Source organism: Triticum dicoccoides, chromosome 6B (genome assembly GCF_002162155.2).
Source record: "Triticum dicoccoides isolate Atlit2015 ecotype Zavitan chromosome 6B, WEW_v2.0, whole genome shotgun sequence".
NCBI lineage: Eukaryota > Viridiplantae > Streptophyta > Magnoliopsida > Poales > Poaceae > Triticum > Triticum dicoccoides.
In genome coordinates, this window is record NC_041391.1 from 453,841,403 (window position 1) to 453,860,248 (window position 18,846).

General features: G+C 44.6%; 1 pseudogene; it reads right to left on the reverse strand.

Moving 5' to 3' along the window:
• Positions 1-1,987: 1,987 nt before the first annotated feature.
• Positions 1,988-2,383, reverse strand: LOC119326277 (annotated as a pseudogene).
• Positions 2,384-18,846: the final 16,463 nt, after the last annotated feature.

Below are 18,846 nucleotides of genomic sequence, written 5' to 3' on the forward strand. Positions count from 1 at the left end.
AGCAACATGTGGCTACGCCCGAAATACACAGGGGCAAAAGAAGAAGGAAGACAACAATCTGGCTTGCTGATCTCTACTTTCTTGATGCATTGATGTAGGCCGTGGGAACTAGTGTCCGTGGCGAGCGGCAATGAGCTCTTTCGTGTCCTCAAGACGCTGCTTGAGAGCATCCACGGATTCCTCCACCAGCCTTTGGCGCTCGATGTGGAGCATGTCATTCTCGTCCATAAGTTTCTTGACGATAACGCCGGTCCTCTTCAACAAGGCACTGGTCTCCTCCTGCTGGTCTGCACTTCGGACGATCTTCGCCCTCAGCAGGTCACGCTCGGCCCGGAGCCTCTCATTGCCCTCCCTTAGTTGTCGGATGACGTCGGTAGCCTGTTCATATGAGGCTTTCATGTCTTCTTGCAACCTCACACAACCAGAGATCTAATACATATGGCTATGGAAGATCGCATGCATGCGCCTGTAAGAGTCGTCGCCTACCAGCGAGACATTTTCCCAGGCCGCTGTGGCATGGCGGGACATCTGTGCTACTTCTGCGGCACGGTCAGACTAGTCTGCTGCATCGACGGCGCGGCGGGACCTCCGTGCTGCTTCGGCGGCGCGACAGGACCTCTGTGCTTCTACTTCTATGCGGCGGGACATGTCGGTTGCTTTCGCGGCGAGGCGGGACATCTCTCATGCTTCCACTTCCATGCTCGCCTCTCCCTGGTGGTAATCTCTCGACCTAAAACTCAGGCTGGCCATGGTAGACGCAAGGGAAGGATGCTGAATGACTTGTTTGTTTTTGTGGATGAGGAGTTGAGGAGGAATGTGCAATCATCTTGGCATAGTAGTATTTATAACCGAGTACTAATACATTCCTAAGTGGGAAACCGTTTAGGTTGTGATCGGTGTGAACAAGTTTGCAATTAAATATAGCGTGGTAGTAGTAGTAATTTGGAATGCGACGAGACGCAAGCTAAAAAATTATTGACGGTTCTAGTTTCGAAGTGCAACACTATTCCCGGATGGCATAACATGGGCACGTGTTCTCGGCCATGGTGTAGCATATGCCATGGTAGTTCTTTTTCTACTGCTGTGTACGTGCAATAACTGGCACCGTCCGATACATATCTTACGGTTATTGGGGCATTCAACAGGAATAGCCTCGTGGCGAGCTATAGACTAGTCTTTTTTCAGACGCATTACACCTATCTCTCGGGACATCTCGCACGCACCATCTCTATCTCCCTAGGTCGATGCCACCCACATACACTTGTACTCTGAGTTTAGTACATTATACAGGAAGAGAAGAGATGCACGCACGCACTCGTCCTCTCTCACACACACATGTGTAGATACGAATTGTAGTGTTCTCAACCATCCAATTGGCTCTATCATAGGTTTCACGTTGCTCCTTGGCCTTGAGATTGAGAAGTTTAAAACACGGAGGCTAAGCTGGAGGCGCGAGGTTTTGGTTAATGTGCGGGCCACACACGGCACCAACATGACACGAGCTTCGTCTGCCTGGTGCATAGTCGGGTGAGTTGTCCAACACAACCAGGCCCTGCTTGGTATCTGCGCCTCGACTTATGCGCAGAGAAATGAGGATTGGAGGGAGTACTACTAGTAGTAGTACTACTTTGATGTGTCGCATCAACTCGCACAAGTATGAAACACTTCGTGAACAAACAAGCATATAAGCTCCCTCCGTCCGAAAATACTTGTCATCAAAATGGATAAAAAGGGACGTATCTAGAACTAAAATACGTCTAGATACATCTCCTTTTATCCATTTTGATGACAAGTAGTACTTCTTACCCAAAGGAACTTTATATCCAACAGACACAATATATCCGTTCAACTGTTGGAAATTACTGATCTGATGTCGAAGTAATTCCTGCAGCGCCACCAAAACCCACCATCTCTTAAGCTAAAGTAGACCGAGCTAATCCCTATATTAGCATATTACTAAGATAAACAGAAGGCACTGTAGAAACATTTAGGACGTGAACTTGTCAATCTGAATGTGGAGGGACACTAGCTTAGCCCCGGCCAGCAGCTTGGGCGGAGCTATGAAGAAGGTCAGCTCTTGCACGGCGACGTCGCCGGGATCCTTGCTGCTTGTCACCTCCATTTCCATCTTCACGGCGTCGGTCCTGCCTTTGGGTTCCCCCGGCGGGCCGTTTGCCCACAGCTTTGCCACGTAGTGCGGCAGTGGGGACGCCCCCGCTCTGATGCAGACGACCGACACGGTGATAGGCGCGCCAATGTCGAGCATGCCACCGACCAAGAAAAATGTGCGGCCGTCCTCCTCCACGAACAGCAAGAGCCGTGGCTCCGATAATGGCACTTGCAGCTGGAGCACCTTGCTCTACTGGATCCTGTGCATGGGCATGGGATGCGCAGTGCTGATGTGGTGGGAGAGCGCCGGCGTCGGGCCTTCGTAGCCGCAGACGGGCATGGGGCATTTGCAGGGCGTGAGCAGACACACGCTCTGGTGATCGGCGAGCTTGTGGTAAGTGAAGTAGAGCCCACAGCCTTTGTGTCGGGCACTCCACCCTCGCTGACGAGAGGACGGCATCCACCGCCGTGTTCCGCACGTCGAAGCCACCACCGCGCTCGCACTTCCTGCACTGCCGCTGGCTCCCGGGGCGCTTGACGCGTCAGTCCGCATAGGCAAGGTGCCATCCCTTGCACTACACAAATCAATCGAACAACACATCAATCAAGAAACCTACAACTTGCACGATCAGCTGAACGGACGAGGTGTATTCGAACCCCATACACTAGAGGCTTCAAGGGGCGGAGGCAGAAGGGGCAGTGGAGCAAGGTGAGGTCCATCGAGACCATAGATAGCTCCATCGTCGGGTCCTGTTCCGCCTGCATGATCTCGCCCTCCTCGTGCACAACCATCTCTCGCTTTAGGGCCGGGGCATTACAAAGCTTTGCCATCACATATTCATACTACTTCAAGGTGCATTAAATCAACACATGTAGGTATCAAAAGGAGAGTCATGACATGCATGCATGTGTTGTAATTAATGCATCGGTAAATGCAAATTATTGAAATATATTGAGTGCAGTGCTTTGATGTGTCGCGTCAACTCGTACAACAATGAGAAGTTTGATTATCCTCTCCCTCGCGGAATGAGCTCCGGTGCCTTAACTGCACCTGCCTTTGGCTGTATGACAGGTGGGCCACCCACCTGTTGGGCCCACCTGTCATACACGCAAAGGCAGGAGCACTAAGTCAATGAAGTTGCGTCCCTCCCTCGCCCAAGAGCGGGGTGGCTGGCAGGACTAGGAGAAGCTTTCACTACACGCTCTCCCTCCACACGCGGTGGACATGTAGTAGTTCAATCGATGTCAGATGGCCAGAAGCATACTGTAGTACTCCTCCATTGCAGTAGTACCCCATCATTGTTCAACTTCCCAAAGAGGTGAAGAGCCAAGCGCAGCCCGGACGCTCGTGTGGTAGTTTCATATGCAGAGTAGTCTAGGATAGCGTGTATCGTGCCTGTAAGCTTAAAATTGTTGGGGTCGGCTCCATGCTATGTGGTCGTCTCGAACCTTTTTTATTAAAATAATCTTCTGGCCCTACCTGTCATCCTGGTGATTGTAGTTTGCACACTCATCTGGTCAGGACAGGAATATATATTTTAATTTGTGGTGGGTAAATGTTAGAGGTTGCAACAAATATATTGTACATTGCGGGTCTTTCAGCCAAGTTTAGAGGCAAGCATGTGGGGCCAGTGCTATGATGTGTCACGTCAGCTTGTACAACGAGGACAAGCTTGATTTTACTACTACACGCCTTCTCCCTCGCCCATGCGCGTGGTGGCTCATAGACGAGGACATGCTTTTGCTTATAGTACTACAGCATGCTATCCCTCCCGCTCGCAGTGGACGAACATGCAATAGTAGATTCGATATTGTAGAAGTTGTAGTAGTAACATCATTGTTCGTCTTCTTGAAGAGGCAAAGAGCCAAGAGCAACCCGAATGTGGCAGCTGCGAACCTTGGAGCACGCATATAGCCAGGCTCTTGCATGAGACAAAATTGCTATGTGAGCCCACTATTGTAGTACTTTCTAGTATAGCCATGTAAACCTGAAAGGAGTATTTGCCTTTCTAGAGATTTCGACAAGTGACTAGACTACACCGAGATGGAGTACATATGGAGCAAAATGAGTGAATCTGCACAGTAAATAAACACATAGTTCTCTCGTTTTCCTCTCTGCCTTGGTCGTGGTGCACAATATTGAGTATACTGAGTAGTCTCTTTTTGACACACATTTACGTTTTTTAACACAGTACAGACTCAAGCGCTCATATACACGTGCATACACTCACCCCTATGAACGCACACACGCACACCCTACCCCTATGATCACCTCCAAAAGACTGAGCCGACACTATCATCTTGAAATTTACGAAGTCACCATAGGCACCTTATCGTCGACGGGTACGTCTCCTGATACGCGATAGACGCGAGCGGCAGTCGCCTCCATAGGTGCTTGAATGCCAAGGAGGGAGAGGGTAGCGGTTCCCGAGACGTTGAATGGTCAATGATGCATCCTCAATTACATGCAGAGGGAATTAATTGGAGAAGCAGAATAGAGCCAGCACGATGTGAATGCAACAGAGTTTGGACTCTCATATAAAGGCACCCCACCACTTCAGTCCATCTACTCCTAGTCTCTATGCAACACTACTCACTCCAATCCAAGACCAAGTGACAAGAAGCCACAAGCACCTATGGAGGTGATGGACGCGAGCGGCATTCAGTTGTGCCAAATCATCCAAGGCGCCGGCCTGCGGCCCTGCACCGCGTAGCGTTTCTAGACGGTGCTGGCGATCGATGGCGTCATAGCCCTCGCCGATGCCAGCTTCGCCTCTCGCATGGACGACATGATGGTCAACTCCATCCGCAAGTTCACCACCATCAAGAAGTGCGTGGATGACCTTGCCGTACTGCTCCAGCCCGCGCACCCAGGCTCCTTGTTGCCTGCCACCCTCATCGGCCTCCATGGTGACGAACTCTTTCGAGCCACCTTGTGGCCCTGCAGGTGCCGGAGGTCGGGACGAAGAATGTGCACCTCGAGGCCGCACTCGTTGCGCAGTGCCTCGCCATGCAAGAAATCGTCGACCTGCACATCCATGTCTACGAGGAAATCATCTACATAGGCCACTACAAGGCAAGCGAGGACAGAAAGACATTGGCCTTCTTCTAGCGGCTGGAATCTTTGGACACCATTGTTCACAAGCACGTCGACATGGCCACGAAAGCCGCTGCTACTTAGCCGCCGTTTGGTGGGCCGGCGCCCTGAGTCGAGGAGGTGGACGTCATCCATGGATGCATCTCTTCTTCTTGCCTCCTGTAACCAGCACTGCATCACCTCGTGGCCTTAATGTTTTATTAGTATAGTACTCCCTATGTTCCCAAATATAAGTCTTTCTAGAGATTCCAGCAAGTGACTACATACGGATCAAAATGAGTGAATCTACACTCTAAAATATGTCTACATACATCCATATGTTGTATTCCATTTGAAATAGTATCTAAAAAGGCTTATATTTAGGAACAAAGGGAGTATATGGCATTTTTATTCCGGTCGTAACATTTTCACTGTGAGGTGGGGCCGTAGTTGAGCAAACCGACCATCGGCAAATCCCCACCCTGCCCACCAGGCGTTGGCTGAGTTTAGAATTAGAAGAGAGAAACGAGGGAGAAGAGCTAGCTGTACCATGGATGTTGTTGTCAGATGGGACTCGTGTTGATAGAATAGGAGTATTGAGCACTCGTACCTCTTTTTTTAAGGGAAAAAATAGTCGTATGTCTAGTAGCACTAGTTGGGTGCGTGCGACCTATAACTATCATCACTTTAGGTCTCCTTTTCGAACAACAGCTACGCATCACAGTACATATTTTTTTCACGCATTTATCCTCCTATATGTACTCCTAGGCTATTTCCATGTGCTCCCTTTCAACGACATGTGGGACATAGAGCATGTGGGTCGTAGTGCATGCACGAATCGGAGCATATGCCGGGGTACTTTACATTTCAGACCTCACGAATTACATGCAAACCCCCCGTAGAAGAATAAATAAATAAATGAATTACTACATGAAACTGGATTATTTTTGTAGAAACCGGAGCATGTTCATTAAATTTTGGACATAACACGTTTATAAAAAATGACCGGACCTAAACCAGTCCAAGGGCCTCTTTGATTTTTCCCGCAAAAAAGGGCCTCTTTGATTCACAGGATACTGAAAACACAGGAATGGGGAAAGTATGATGGCGATGAACCGAAACGAGGAGAACTCTAACTCAGTTAGATGTTAGAGTTAGATTCTAAACCTGAACTAACCCTGAACTAACTCTAAACCAAAGAGGTGTATGGATGGTAGGGTTAGCTTGGCAATAAATGCTCTTTCTCAATCATTTGACTACGTTGGACCCTATTTCCTATCTGATTTGGTGTGGTCGGCTCTTGTGTGGCCTCCTCCCACTCACAATTGACATAAATGAACTATCTTTACAAATCAAGCATGCAAAACATGATAAATTTTACTTTGTCTGTACAAGTGAGATATCCCACTTAAACATAAAAATCATCAATCAAGCTTCACAAAAAAATACACTCCATGGAACAAAGCGTGAGCTAACTCATCACGAAAGTCATTCACGATAGGGAGGGAGCCCGGAGCCGCTCACGCACCCAGGGAGGAGCTCGTAATCGTCGCTCTGGAGGAAGGCTCTGTAGAGCCCAAGCCCCGGGAACACCTCCGATGCTGGCGCTTGCGAGTTAAGGTCGACACCGGCATGGGTAGCAGGGCCGCTTGTCGATGACTGCGAGCTTAATCTTTGGGCCTCTAGAAATAATGCAAGCCTGAAACTGAAATACCTAGAAAGGTGAACTAGATCTTTGGGCCTCTAAAAATAATGCAAGCCTGAAACTGAAATACCTAGAAAGGTGAACTGAATCTTTGGGCCTCTACAAATAATGTAAGCCTGAAACTGAAATACCTAGAAAGGTGAACTGAATCTTTGGGCCTCTAGAAATAATGCAAACCTGAAACTGAAATACCTCGAAAGGTGAACTGAACCTTTGGGCCTCTAGAAATAATGCAAGCCTGAAACTGAAATACCTAGAAAGGTGAACTGAATCTTTGGGTCTCTAGAAATAATGGAAGAATGAAATTGATATACCTAGAAAGGTGAACTGAATCTTTGGGCCTTTAGAAAGATTTATTACCTCCTCAAGCAGCATCAAACAATTCCATGCGTGCACCACAAATCTATACCAAGTTTGATCAGGATCTACTTTTCCAAATCAGAATTAGCGCTAGAGTGAGCAAGATCAATGATATGGCTATGAGACAGAGAAGGAACGAACAAACTCACCCCTCTCGTGGCCTCCCTGGTAGATGTGCTGCCGTCGCACACGACAGAGGAAGAAAAACGACCAGGGGGAGCAGGGTGAACTTCGAAGGCCGAAGGGAGAGGGCAGCCGGAGGAGGGCGGCGGAAGCCGGAGGGAGAGGGCGGCCGGAGGAGAGAGAGGGTGAGCGGCAGAGCGTCGCTTGGGCGGGCGGCCCGATGGGGAATAGAGAGGAGTCGTGTGAGGGGGGGGGAGCGATCTGGTGCGGGTAGGGGAGATTTTTTTAGTTTTCTTTTAGTGGGCCCGAGGATAACTAACCCAATTAGAACCTCTCCACTGGGCTAGTTTTTTTAGATGGGTTAGAGCAAACAAGCTCAAACTAACCCCTCTTGTTTCAAAAATTTGAGGCTATTTCAACCCAAACTAGCTCTAACTCAGGGATCCAACCAAAGAGGAGTAGTACTGTACATGCTACAGTCTGGACCGTAGCACATTGTTTTTTATGGCCATATCACCACATTCTTTTCTACTACGGGTTCATTGGGTTGTCGTGGTTCGCACTGCTGGTTCACTGGCCTGCCGTGGTTCGCACTCCTCCGACGTGAGTAGTAGTATTAGTATATACCGCATGATTCTTTGCTCCTTCTTACTACGTACTTCACCGACATGTGGGAGAGCCAGCATCCGGGTCGACGTGTCATGCACCAGATTAGAGTGAGGAATGGAAGGGGGGCATCACCCCGGTCGTAGCGCCAGTAGTTCATGACTATAGTGAGTAGTCATATCACAAGTCTTTCCAGCAATAACACACTGTAAAATCGCACAGCCCGACCTTTCCAGCCGTAAGTAAGTTGAATCCGCTACTCCCTCACCCTCCTCGCATCTCTGTCAAACCGCCTACGCGACAACTGTCGTGCGTACTGCCCGGGAAAAGCCTCTCCCTCAACTTTTAACTATGCGAAAATAGTTCGAGCTTGTTTGTTCTATATAAATACTAGTATTGTATGTTTATTCACCTGTGGGGTTGTTCAATGAATGGAGGGCCGGGGAGCACAGGTGAACAATACTAGTACTACTAGTAGTAAGTAGGAGTCGTACAGTTAGTCACCTTAAATAGAGAGTTTCTTTTCTTTAATGCCATGTACACAAATTGAAACACTTGTTGTGGAGAAAAAAAGATAATCACTCCACTATATATGTACGCAGGGGCCTGAGCGCTTGCTTTACTAGGGTTGCTCTCTTCATTCTCTCATCCTCTCCACATCTAAACAAGACAGCGGTAGTGACATTTTCTCTCTGCTCACCGTTGTTCACGGATCCGGCCGGATCCCTTCGGCCGGTGTGTGTAGAGGACTAAAAGGTGCATCATTCACGCTGTCATCACCGCCGAGGGAGTAAACCCATAGCTGTCGGCGGGGCCCGATCCTATGCCCTATTGTTCTCTCCGACATAGCACCGGCTCGGGAGGTCCTCCGACCCTTCTTCCTCCTTGCCATATTGTGCGCATATCACACCTGCCGCTGCAAACATCCCAATGAACCTCATGTACAAGTTCTTTGAAAGCGGCCTTGCTCTACTGCCCCAGCTCCCCATGTGTCTGCATGTGCATCTTTTTGTACTTCCATCAGCTCTTCCAAATCCACCTAAATTTTTAGTATTATTAGAGGTAAAGCTACTTCATGCATTCGAATCTAGGACTTGGTTCAAACAACGAAAAAAGGGGGAAAGTCGTAGCATGAATCTAGGACTTGATTCAAAGAGGAAATAACAGGGGGAAAGTAGTAGAGATCGGATACCCAACTGGTCTCTTGGTTGAAAAGGGAAATAATGGGAAAACTCAGTACAAACTGGATAAGGAACAGATCTATTATTGGTTGAAAAAAGCATAGAAAGTGGCGGCTGGTGGACAAGTCAATAGAGTATGTCCAGGATTAGATTTGCTGCCCTCACATAGTACAAGGTCTCCAAGATTAGATTTGCTTCTCTCACATAGTAAAAGGTCTCCAAGATTAGATTTGCTGCCCTCACATAGTAAAAGTTCTCCAGGATTAGATTTGCTGCCCTCACAGAGCATGAACAAACTCGGCATCACCACTTTATGCCTCCTTGTAGGTACATTGCATTGATGCGTCCACTATCGCATGTCCTTATACCAACCTTTTGTTGTTGTTAATGTAAGGGTGCATGTAAAATGAAGCGATCACACTATTACCTTAAGGACATGTCTAACCAGTGTTATTGTTAATCTAATGCCTCCAGTGATATGATGCAGTTAAACTGTGTTAACAAATGGTACTCCTGCTGTTTTCCCCTATGACAAGTAACTTGCTTCTTTACTCTGCTAAGTGACCTGGTGTCCCCACGGTCCCATGCCCTTAAACCAACTCTTTAGCTGCTGTTGATTTACTGTATCTGGTAAACAAACAATGCCACCATTAAAGTAATCCCATATTTGACGAATGTCACAGTTGATTGTAATGCTTCTGATAACATGAAGCATTGCTGACGTTTTAAAATTTCTACTGTCCTTGCGTGATTGCCATGAACATAATTAAGATGCTTCTTTTCATTTCATGTATGTTTCGTATTTTCTTATTGACCAGCAATTGTTTACTTTCTATATTTTTGTGCAGATAGGGATATCCATTTCACCTTGTTGCTATTGTGACCTTTTGATGAACTGCACAAAACACTTTTTTTGGAATGAGTGTCTTGTGCAGTTCAAGTAAAATGTCACGTGGGCAACATCTCTCAATTTTGGTGGAACTGCACAAAATGGTGACTGGAGTTTCCAAAATCTCCGTCAAATTCTGTTGGTAATCTCGTGCAACATTTTATTAGCCTTTGCAAGATGAGTCGTCACTGTCACCACAATGGCACTTTATTTTAGTGGAAATGCACAAAAGGATAAGCAAATTATAGTTGCACCTTACATGAGCAGGACAACCAACCTTAATGTTGCTCAATTAGTGCAACTACTAAAGAAGAACCTGCCAACTCACGAGAGCAAGTACTTCTTGCTAACTGAATGATGCAACCATTGCTTCATTTCAGGTGAACTTCAAAAAAGACGCATGAAATGAATCATGGAGCTGCAGGTTGACCTCATCCGAGTGGAGTTGCAGGTTCACCAGATCGAGTTGTGGCGGCATAGGGCCCCTCACACCAGTCGGTACTATCCTTTATCAACATGATTGTGCTTTGTCATGTTGTGCCAACGTTGTATTTTTTAAATAAAGCTATTCTATTGCAATCTTTTCTTCTTTTGGAAATAAAGTTTGCTTCAACTAGTGCCACTATTATAGTAATTTCAAGGGATGCATCAAAGATTGACGCATCAGGATCATAGGTAGAATTGGTGGCCAAAATAAAAGGCCAATGTTTGTACAACCATCTCTATGGCTGCTAGAGTCCTAAATCCATGCTCTTTCTTATATGTGCAAACAGGAATACTCTACTACAAATGTTGTGATGGTCAAGAGCATTCACCATGTTCTTGGGTTGTATGACACGGCTATCCAAGGTAGATTTAATCCCGATATTCACTTTATCAAAAGGCTCTAATGGGTTGGTTCTGAATCTTGCAAGCTGGGAATCAATGAGATGTGTAGGCATCTTTGTTGTACTTATTATTTGAATCTTATTTGTTGGTTCTGAATCTTGGAAGCTGGGAATCAATGAGATGTGTAGGCATCTTTGTTGTACTTATTATTTGAATCTTATTTGTTGGTTATGAATCTTGCAAGCTGGGAAACACTGCATGATGATGCAGAGGACAGCAACCATAACAAATTGTTCAAACTTGGTAGTATTGTCTGTGTGAAAGTGTGGCAAATGTGCTGATCATGTGCGTCCTGAGAATAATAATTCTAATTGTTGTGCATGTTGATCCTGTGGCACTGATAGAACGAGCCAATGCATTGATTGTTTTAAGAATACATTTTAATTAGAGCTAATTAAATTTAAGTAAAGTGACCACTAACACTTGTTATTACAGTTCCAATACATACCCGCTCATGAACTGATGTGTGTGGCCGGAATAGGTTTCTTAATGGAGGCGTTTGAATGCGCCGAGCGTGCATATTCTGTCGGGTGTGCAGCGGGCGAGGGAGGGGTAGTAACTGTTGTCGCCTATACACACTCAGTTTACTATTGAATCCAGTTGCCCAAGAGCTGAAAAACGAACTGTTGCTACCGCCTACTCACTTGTTCACTTGAAGAGACTCCAATGGCGATCCGAGGGGTGAGCCTGCTGGATATGGACTTCGGCAAGGAGTTCACCTTTGAGTTCTCCGTTCAGTCCCATGGCTGCACCAAGTTGAATGCTATGTACATCAATGATCCGGACTCGGTGAAACTCTGCCTCGCCGAGTTCAAGCAGTACCTACAGGACGAGAAAGCACAAGGTCGCAGGACTAGACCTTGTCCCCATCCATTCATCTCCTGATAGGGACCAGCGAATCGTGGTCGTCCAGGTATGCGTGCGGGACGAGGTTCTCGTCTACCACTGTTGTAGGGCCATCAAAGGTTCTGGATCATTCGCCCGTATCATCAGCAGCGCCGACTGCACCTTCGCTACGATGGAGAGAAATAAGAACGCGACGATTCAGCCATTTGGTGCAACAAGCTTGTCGACATCCAGTAGCAATACAAGATCATCGGTAACGGGCAGGAGAAGGACTCTGTGGTTGACCTCGCCGAGACCATCATCAACCCCTACTACGCCAACATGAAAGAAGACAATGATACCAAGACTTGAACACGTGGGAGGTACCTCTGAATCTAGCCTACATAACCTACACGGCCAAGGAGGCATACGCATGCTACGACATGTACAGGCGGATCTTGGACATGACGGTGTGTCTGCTTCCTGTAACCGATGAGTACACGGACAGCCGCAGCGTCATGATCAAGCGTGACAGGAAGGTCTAGATGTTGTACTTTATCTGTTTAAGCACCTTTATCATCTGAGTGTTTCATGCATTAGCTTATGTGTCATAATTATCTGTTTTGTCCGAAATATTTCTTCTAAGAACCAATTAACCTGTTTGCTTTTTTTAGTGGCTATTTGCTTATGTATGTAACTAGTTCGCTCGTCCGTTTAAATAAACTAGTTCACTCGGCTGCCGTGCTTTGAATCTCCTTCCTCCCAACATATTCCACTTCTCAAGTGGACCCAGCAGGTCTCGTACACAGACATGTGGGACCAACAACCTATCCATTTGTACTTCTTTATTTTGTTCAATCTTTCGTCCTCTTCCTATACATCGGCTGGCCATCATAGCCTATGGCGTTGGCCAGGCCATCCCTCTAGTCCACACATTGTCCGGCGGCGGCAGCTCCACTGGCCCACCCTGCTCCCGAACAAGTCAACCCTCGTACTCCCCTCCGTCCGTGTCTTCCCCCGCTCCGGTTCGTTTGGTCCGTGATCTCGACGTCGTCCTCCGCCTTGGTGCTCTCGTCGCGGCGCCACCGTCTATCGTTCCCAACAAGGTCAGCAAAACAAGAGGAATCAGGAGACAAATGTTCGTCGAGAGGCTGACAGTCCCGGGCCCACCAGGTCCATGGACTAGATTTTATTGTTTAACATGGGTAGCCCACGACATGTTTCAATGTTTTTTGGATCAAGCAGCCTTTGGGCCTCCCAACCTAGCTTGTCTATAACATCAGCAGCCCAAGTTATGTTTGTTTTTTCAAGACGACGCACAACTCAGTTATATTTTCTATAAGAATGCAAAACTGAACCTATGTTTTCCCTTCTATAATAGTAAATGTGTGTGTGTATATATATATTCTGATCACGGGATCAGAATAATATTCTGATCACAACATGAACTTCCCGAGTAACGCGCCTGACCTTCCCTAAGTACTAGGTTGAACTTCAGCTAAAATGTGTCCAAATGGGGCTTGCGATATACCATTAGAAAGCTATGGACACCAATATCATGAACCAAGTTAAATTTTTGGCAAAATGTAAGCGGTTTAAGAGCAATTTTGAAAACCGTTTTTTCTTCATACAAAAAATGTGAAACGTATTTTGGATCGCATTTCTAAACCGTTTATTGGAATGAGATAAATAATATGGCGTTGGAAAGCTGCTGCAAAACCGCTCCTTTGACATGTTGAAAGTTTTCTCTAATTCCCTATGGATAAATAGTAATTTGGAAAATCGTAAAATTTCGTAAATTGAAAAACCAAGTTCGTATTTTCAATGTAATTTCTAAACAGCTAATCAAATTGAGGCAAATGATATGATGTTGGAAAGCTTGTGAAAATGCGCTACATTTTCATGTCAAAAGTTTTTCTAAGTTCGAACGATTTAAAAGTAATTCAGAGAACGGTACAAGTTCCACCGAGTTTGTATTTTCGAGCTAATTTTTTAACCGTACGTCCGAGTTCAACGAATGATACGTAGTTGGAAAGCTTGAGGAAATGTGAAACTTTTTGTTATATATTGTTTCTCCCAATTCCTTACGGTTTTACGTCAAATTTGAAAATGGCTAAAAACGTATATTTGGCGTAATTTCTACAAACTTTATCGGAATGGGGCAAATAATATACCGCTAAAAAGCTATGGAAAATGCGAAACTTTTTAATGTTGATGGTTTTCTCTGGTTCCTAGCCGTTTTCAAGTAATTGTGAAAATGGCGAGATCACTCGTTCTGCCTTTATCGCGAAACTGATTCTTCAAAAATGCACCGCGTGAAGAACCTGAACTTCTCGGCACATGTACTTGAACTTCACTCTGTTTTTCACGTGCTTTTTTGGCTCGCAGCTCTCCACCCACTCACCAGAATTGAGCAAGTGATATACCGATGGAAAGCTGTTGTAAACACGCAAATTTCCTGTGTAGATCATTTTTTTCATAGTCGTGACGGTTTTAAAGTTCTTCATCCGAAATTCATCAATGTAGTAATGGAACTTCTTGCTGTTTTCACTCTGACGTAATTTTATTAACGAGGAAAATCTGAGTTTTCTATAATCATTGAACTTCTCCATCTTTTTAATATGGTCTTCTTGGTTTTATTTCTTAATCATTTTTTATGAATAAAAATATTTTAAGACACCAAAACAACATTTTTGTGTGTGTTTTTGCATTGGTTTGCACATCAAACCGCGTCATCTTTAGAAATCGAACTTCTCCTTTTCTTTTTATTTTCTTTCAGCATTGTTTAGCACGTCGAACCATGTCATCTTTAGAAATTGAACTTCTCCTTTCTTTTTGTTTTCTTTCAACATTGGGTTGCACGTCGAACCGCTTCATCTTTAGAAATTGAACTTCTCATTTTCTTTTTATTTTATTTCAACATTGGTTTACACGTTAAACCGCATCATCTTTAGAGATTGAACTTCTCCCTTTTTGTTTTCTTGCATGTTTTACCTTGCATGTTCAAATTTATTTTGAACTTGCTGAGATAACACACTTGACCTTCTTGAACACAACATTTTGACCTTCGCAAAACATAAATTAAAGCCAAACTTTTGATCTACATAGCATGTATAATTTTCTCCACTTTTTCAAGAATAAGCGCTGAATCGCCATGTTAGTTTGACTTGAACTTCTGTTGCGCATGAATAAGCTGCTGTAAACACGCAACTTTCCCGTGTTGATCATTTTTTCAAACTCGCGACGGTTTTAAAAGTTTTTCATCTGAAATTCGTTCAGTGTAGTACTTAAACTTCCTGCTGTTTGCGCGTTGAACTTCTGTCACGTATTTTAGTTTTTAATTTTCTCATCCATTTGTCAGTGTTACACAAATAATATTCCTTTTATACAAACCACTCTCACAATATTTTTTTTAACTTTCTCCGACCAAGGACTTGAACTTATAACAACAACAAAATTGGACCTTGCCTTTTAATTCATTTTTCTCATAATTTAACACACACCATGTAGTACATGAACTTTTTCCATTTTTATAATTTCATTTTTTGTTTTCTTTTTGAAATCAAATTGCTCCCAAATAATAAATGAACTTCTTTGTGGATTGAGAGAATTATTTTAAAACGTAAAAAGACAATTTCTTTTTGTGTTTTCGAACATGGAAATACAAGGTGAATCTCTCTCGCAAAAAAATTTGAACTTCCCAGGACAGAGCACTTGAACTTCTTTCAAGAAACCTTTTAAGCTTTTATTTTTCTATACTTTTTATTCTCACCTGAAATGCATTCCTTGCAGTATTGAACTTCTCGTTGTTTTCACCTTGAACTTATGTCATGTATTTTTGTTCAACCTCTCTCATAAGAATTTTTCAACTTTCTCAGGTCGAGCACTTGGACTTCTAGCAATAAAACTTTAGGATTTGCATTTTTCAATTTTTTTAATACAAAATGCACACTGCATAGTACGTGAACTTCTGGCTGTTATCGACCCAGACTTCTCGGATCATCCGTTTTGCCTTCATCGAAAAAACCGAAGTCTCCGAAAAACCCAACCACTTACCGGAATTGAGCATGATATACCAATGGAAAGCTGTTGAAAATACGCAACTTTCCCGTGTTGATCTGTTTTCATGCTCGCGACGGCTTAAAAGAATTTTTTTAACATATAAAAATGAGTTTTAAACGGTATGCATGAAATTTTAAACCACTCATCAGAATGTAGCATATAATATACGGTTGGAAAGCTTATGAAGTTCGGAGTCTCGTAATATAATTTTTGAACCGTACAGGGTGGTTTGTATTATTTTATTCTCATCCGAAACGCATTCCATATAGTAGTTGAACTGCTTGATGTTTTCATATGGAACTTCGGCCACATTTTTTTAATTGTAATTCCTCGCCCGTTCCTCGGAGTTCCATAAATGGTAAATCATTAGAAACTTGTTGAAAATATGCAACTATTTTTAATATGGTTAAACTTTTCTTTTCGAACAACATACACCAATTTATTTTAACCATTTATTTTTCAAATAGACAATACAATATACCTCTTGGAAAGTTGTTTAATAGAAACAAACTTTTCTCATGTAGAGTATATTTGTTCCAAACTTGCAATGGATTGAGAGAATTATTTTAAAACTTGAGACACAACAACTTTTTGTGTTTTTTGAACATGTAAACACGTGTTGAACCTCTCTAACAAGAATTTTTGAACTTCCGAAGAGCACTTGAACTTCTAGCACCAAATTTTAAAACTTTGCTTTTTTTATTCCATTTTTCTCAGACGAAATGCACACCTTGCAATACGTGAACTTCTGGCAATTATCAATTTGGACTTCTCTGTGTTTCGGTCTAAAAAACGAGAAAAATCTTTTACTTTTTTTTAGTTTTTTTTAATTTGAACTTCTTAATTTTATTATTTAGTAACAATTAAATATCTAAGTCTTTTTACCTTTGAACTTCTCTCTTTTTTTACTCTAAACTTCTTAGAAAAATATGCTTTTACATAAGCAAACAAATTTCTAGGTTTTTAAATTAGAACTTGTAGTTTTTTACCTTCTCGGTTATTTGAAATTGAACTTCTAGGGTTAGTCAAATTCGAACTTCTACATTTTTTGACCTTCTCAGTTATTTGAAATTTTCTAGTTTTTTTTAAAATCCATTTTTTATAAACCTTTTTTGAACTGCTCTATTATTTTGAGTTGCCCTTCTCTCTTATTTTTTTAGAAACAAGGAAAACTAACTTTAAAAATTTCTGGTTATTTTTTAGAAACGAGAAAACTCCAAAAAAAACTAAAAAAGAAACATGAGCATTTTCTTGTATATCCTTTTTTAGGTGACATCTCATTCACATACGAGAAAGTAGTGCCTTAGCTTACCTTTGTTTTTAACAAACGAGAAATTCTTTCGAGCTCTTTCGTTGGAATTTTTCATTAAACAGATGGAGGGCGTCAAAGTTTGCGCACGCACACATAGTTTGAACTCTCTCAGGATCAATATATGAACTTCTATAGTTTCTTTTTTTCACTGAAATCTGAGCTGGTGATTTTTGTTTTCTAACACATGATATGCCACAGCAAAATGTTTCTGAAGTTAACAATAACTTTTAAGTGTTCGAACTAGTTACATTTTTTATGTTCACTAATATAAACAGTGAGTCGTTCACTGATAAAATATGTAGAGATATACAAAGTAACGAAAACCATATGCCTCACGCATTCCTCCTTTCATCAGTTAACTCAGTAGTCATCAAAGTGTTGTTTTTCTTTGTCATTTTAACTTCTTTGGACTTCTCTCCATTTTTAATCAGAACTTCAGCAATCGGTCGTAAGAGCTCCATCCCGTAGATGTTTGGGGCACTGTCGGTTGCGGATTAGAATCAATTAGAGAGAGATAGGGAGAGAGAGAGAGAAGTAGCACCACATGATAGATAAACAAAATTGTGTTGACACACAATCAACAGAATTTGCTGCGGCACCGGAATTGGGTGAAAGAAAGTTTTTCCCACATGATTCCTTCCACTGTGAGATTCATTGAACTGCTGCAAATTTTCAGCCAACTCTGTTTGTTCTTCAAAACACAAACAACCGAGTTGATGAGGCTGGGCAGGTTGAACTGAATTGAGGTGGAGGCAGCAAGGGGCATTGCGAAGCCAAATGCACCGCAACGACACCGTCGACCCTCAGGAGCTGCAGCGATGCATCACTGGACCTGTAGAAGTAGTTTGATAAGTTCAAAGAAGTAAATTCGTAATCCATCAGTGCCCGGACGTAAGTAGTATGATATCCCAAACTTGGGTGTCGAGTTGAAGGTGACGAGCGTGACGGCGGAGGCCGGCGACAGGCGTCCATGGCACCGGTCAGCGGCTGGGCGCAGGGACGCTGTCCTGAGATGGGTCAGCTCATGGCGTCGAAGCAACAACAGGTGACGATGGCGAGGAAGGAGAGGAAGTTGCAGATCACCGCCCTTCGACGGCACTTACCGGCTGCGGTGAACTTCCCAAGCCCAAGGGGTGAACCTCTCCAGATCGCGATGCGGGGTGGGTCGCTGGAGACGGAGTGGTGGTGGTGCGCCTAGGTGGAAGTGGGATGGGGGCGGCGCCCGCAGCGGCCGGAACGCCCCGTGTGCTGCTGTGGTGGGGCCCGTCGGGAGGGGCTGTGCATCGGCACGCCGAAGGAGGCGAAGGAACTGGGAGGAGGTGGGGGCGGTGTCACGCTAGAGTAGGTGGTGACGGTGGTGCGCCGGAGGAGGCGCGGGGGGCGGGGGGCCTTGGCAGGCAGCGGCGGGCATAGGGGGCGTGGTGGTCGACATGTTGGTGGAGGCGGATGGCAGTCGCGGCGAGCGACGGCGTTTGTGGAGGCACATGGGGCTGCGCATCCGCGGGATGAGGTAGGTGGCGGCGCCATGGGAGGAGGCAGGCAGCGGGGCCACGGGAGGAGGCCGGCAGCGCATCCGCGGGAGGAGGCCGGCGGCAGGGCCACGAGAGGAGGCCGGAGGTGGGGCCACGGGAGGAGGCTATCGGTGAGGGGCGTAGGAGGAGGACGGGGTGAGTACATGAAGTTCGTGGGTGGAATTTTAGGCCGTTCGAG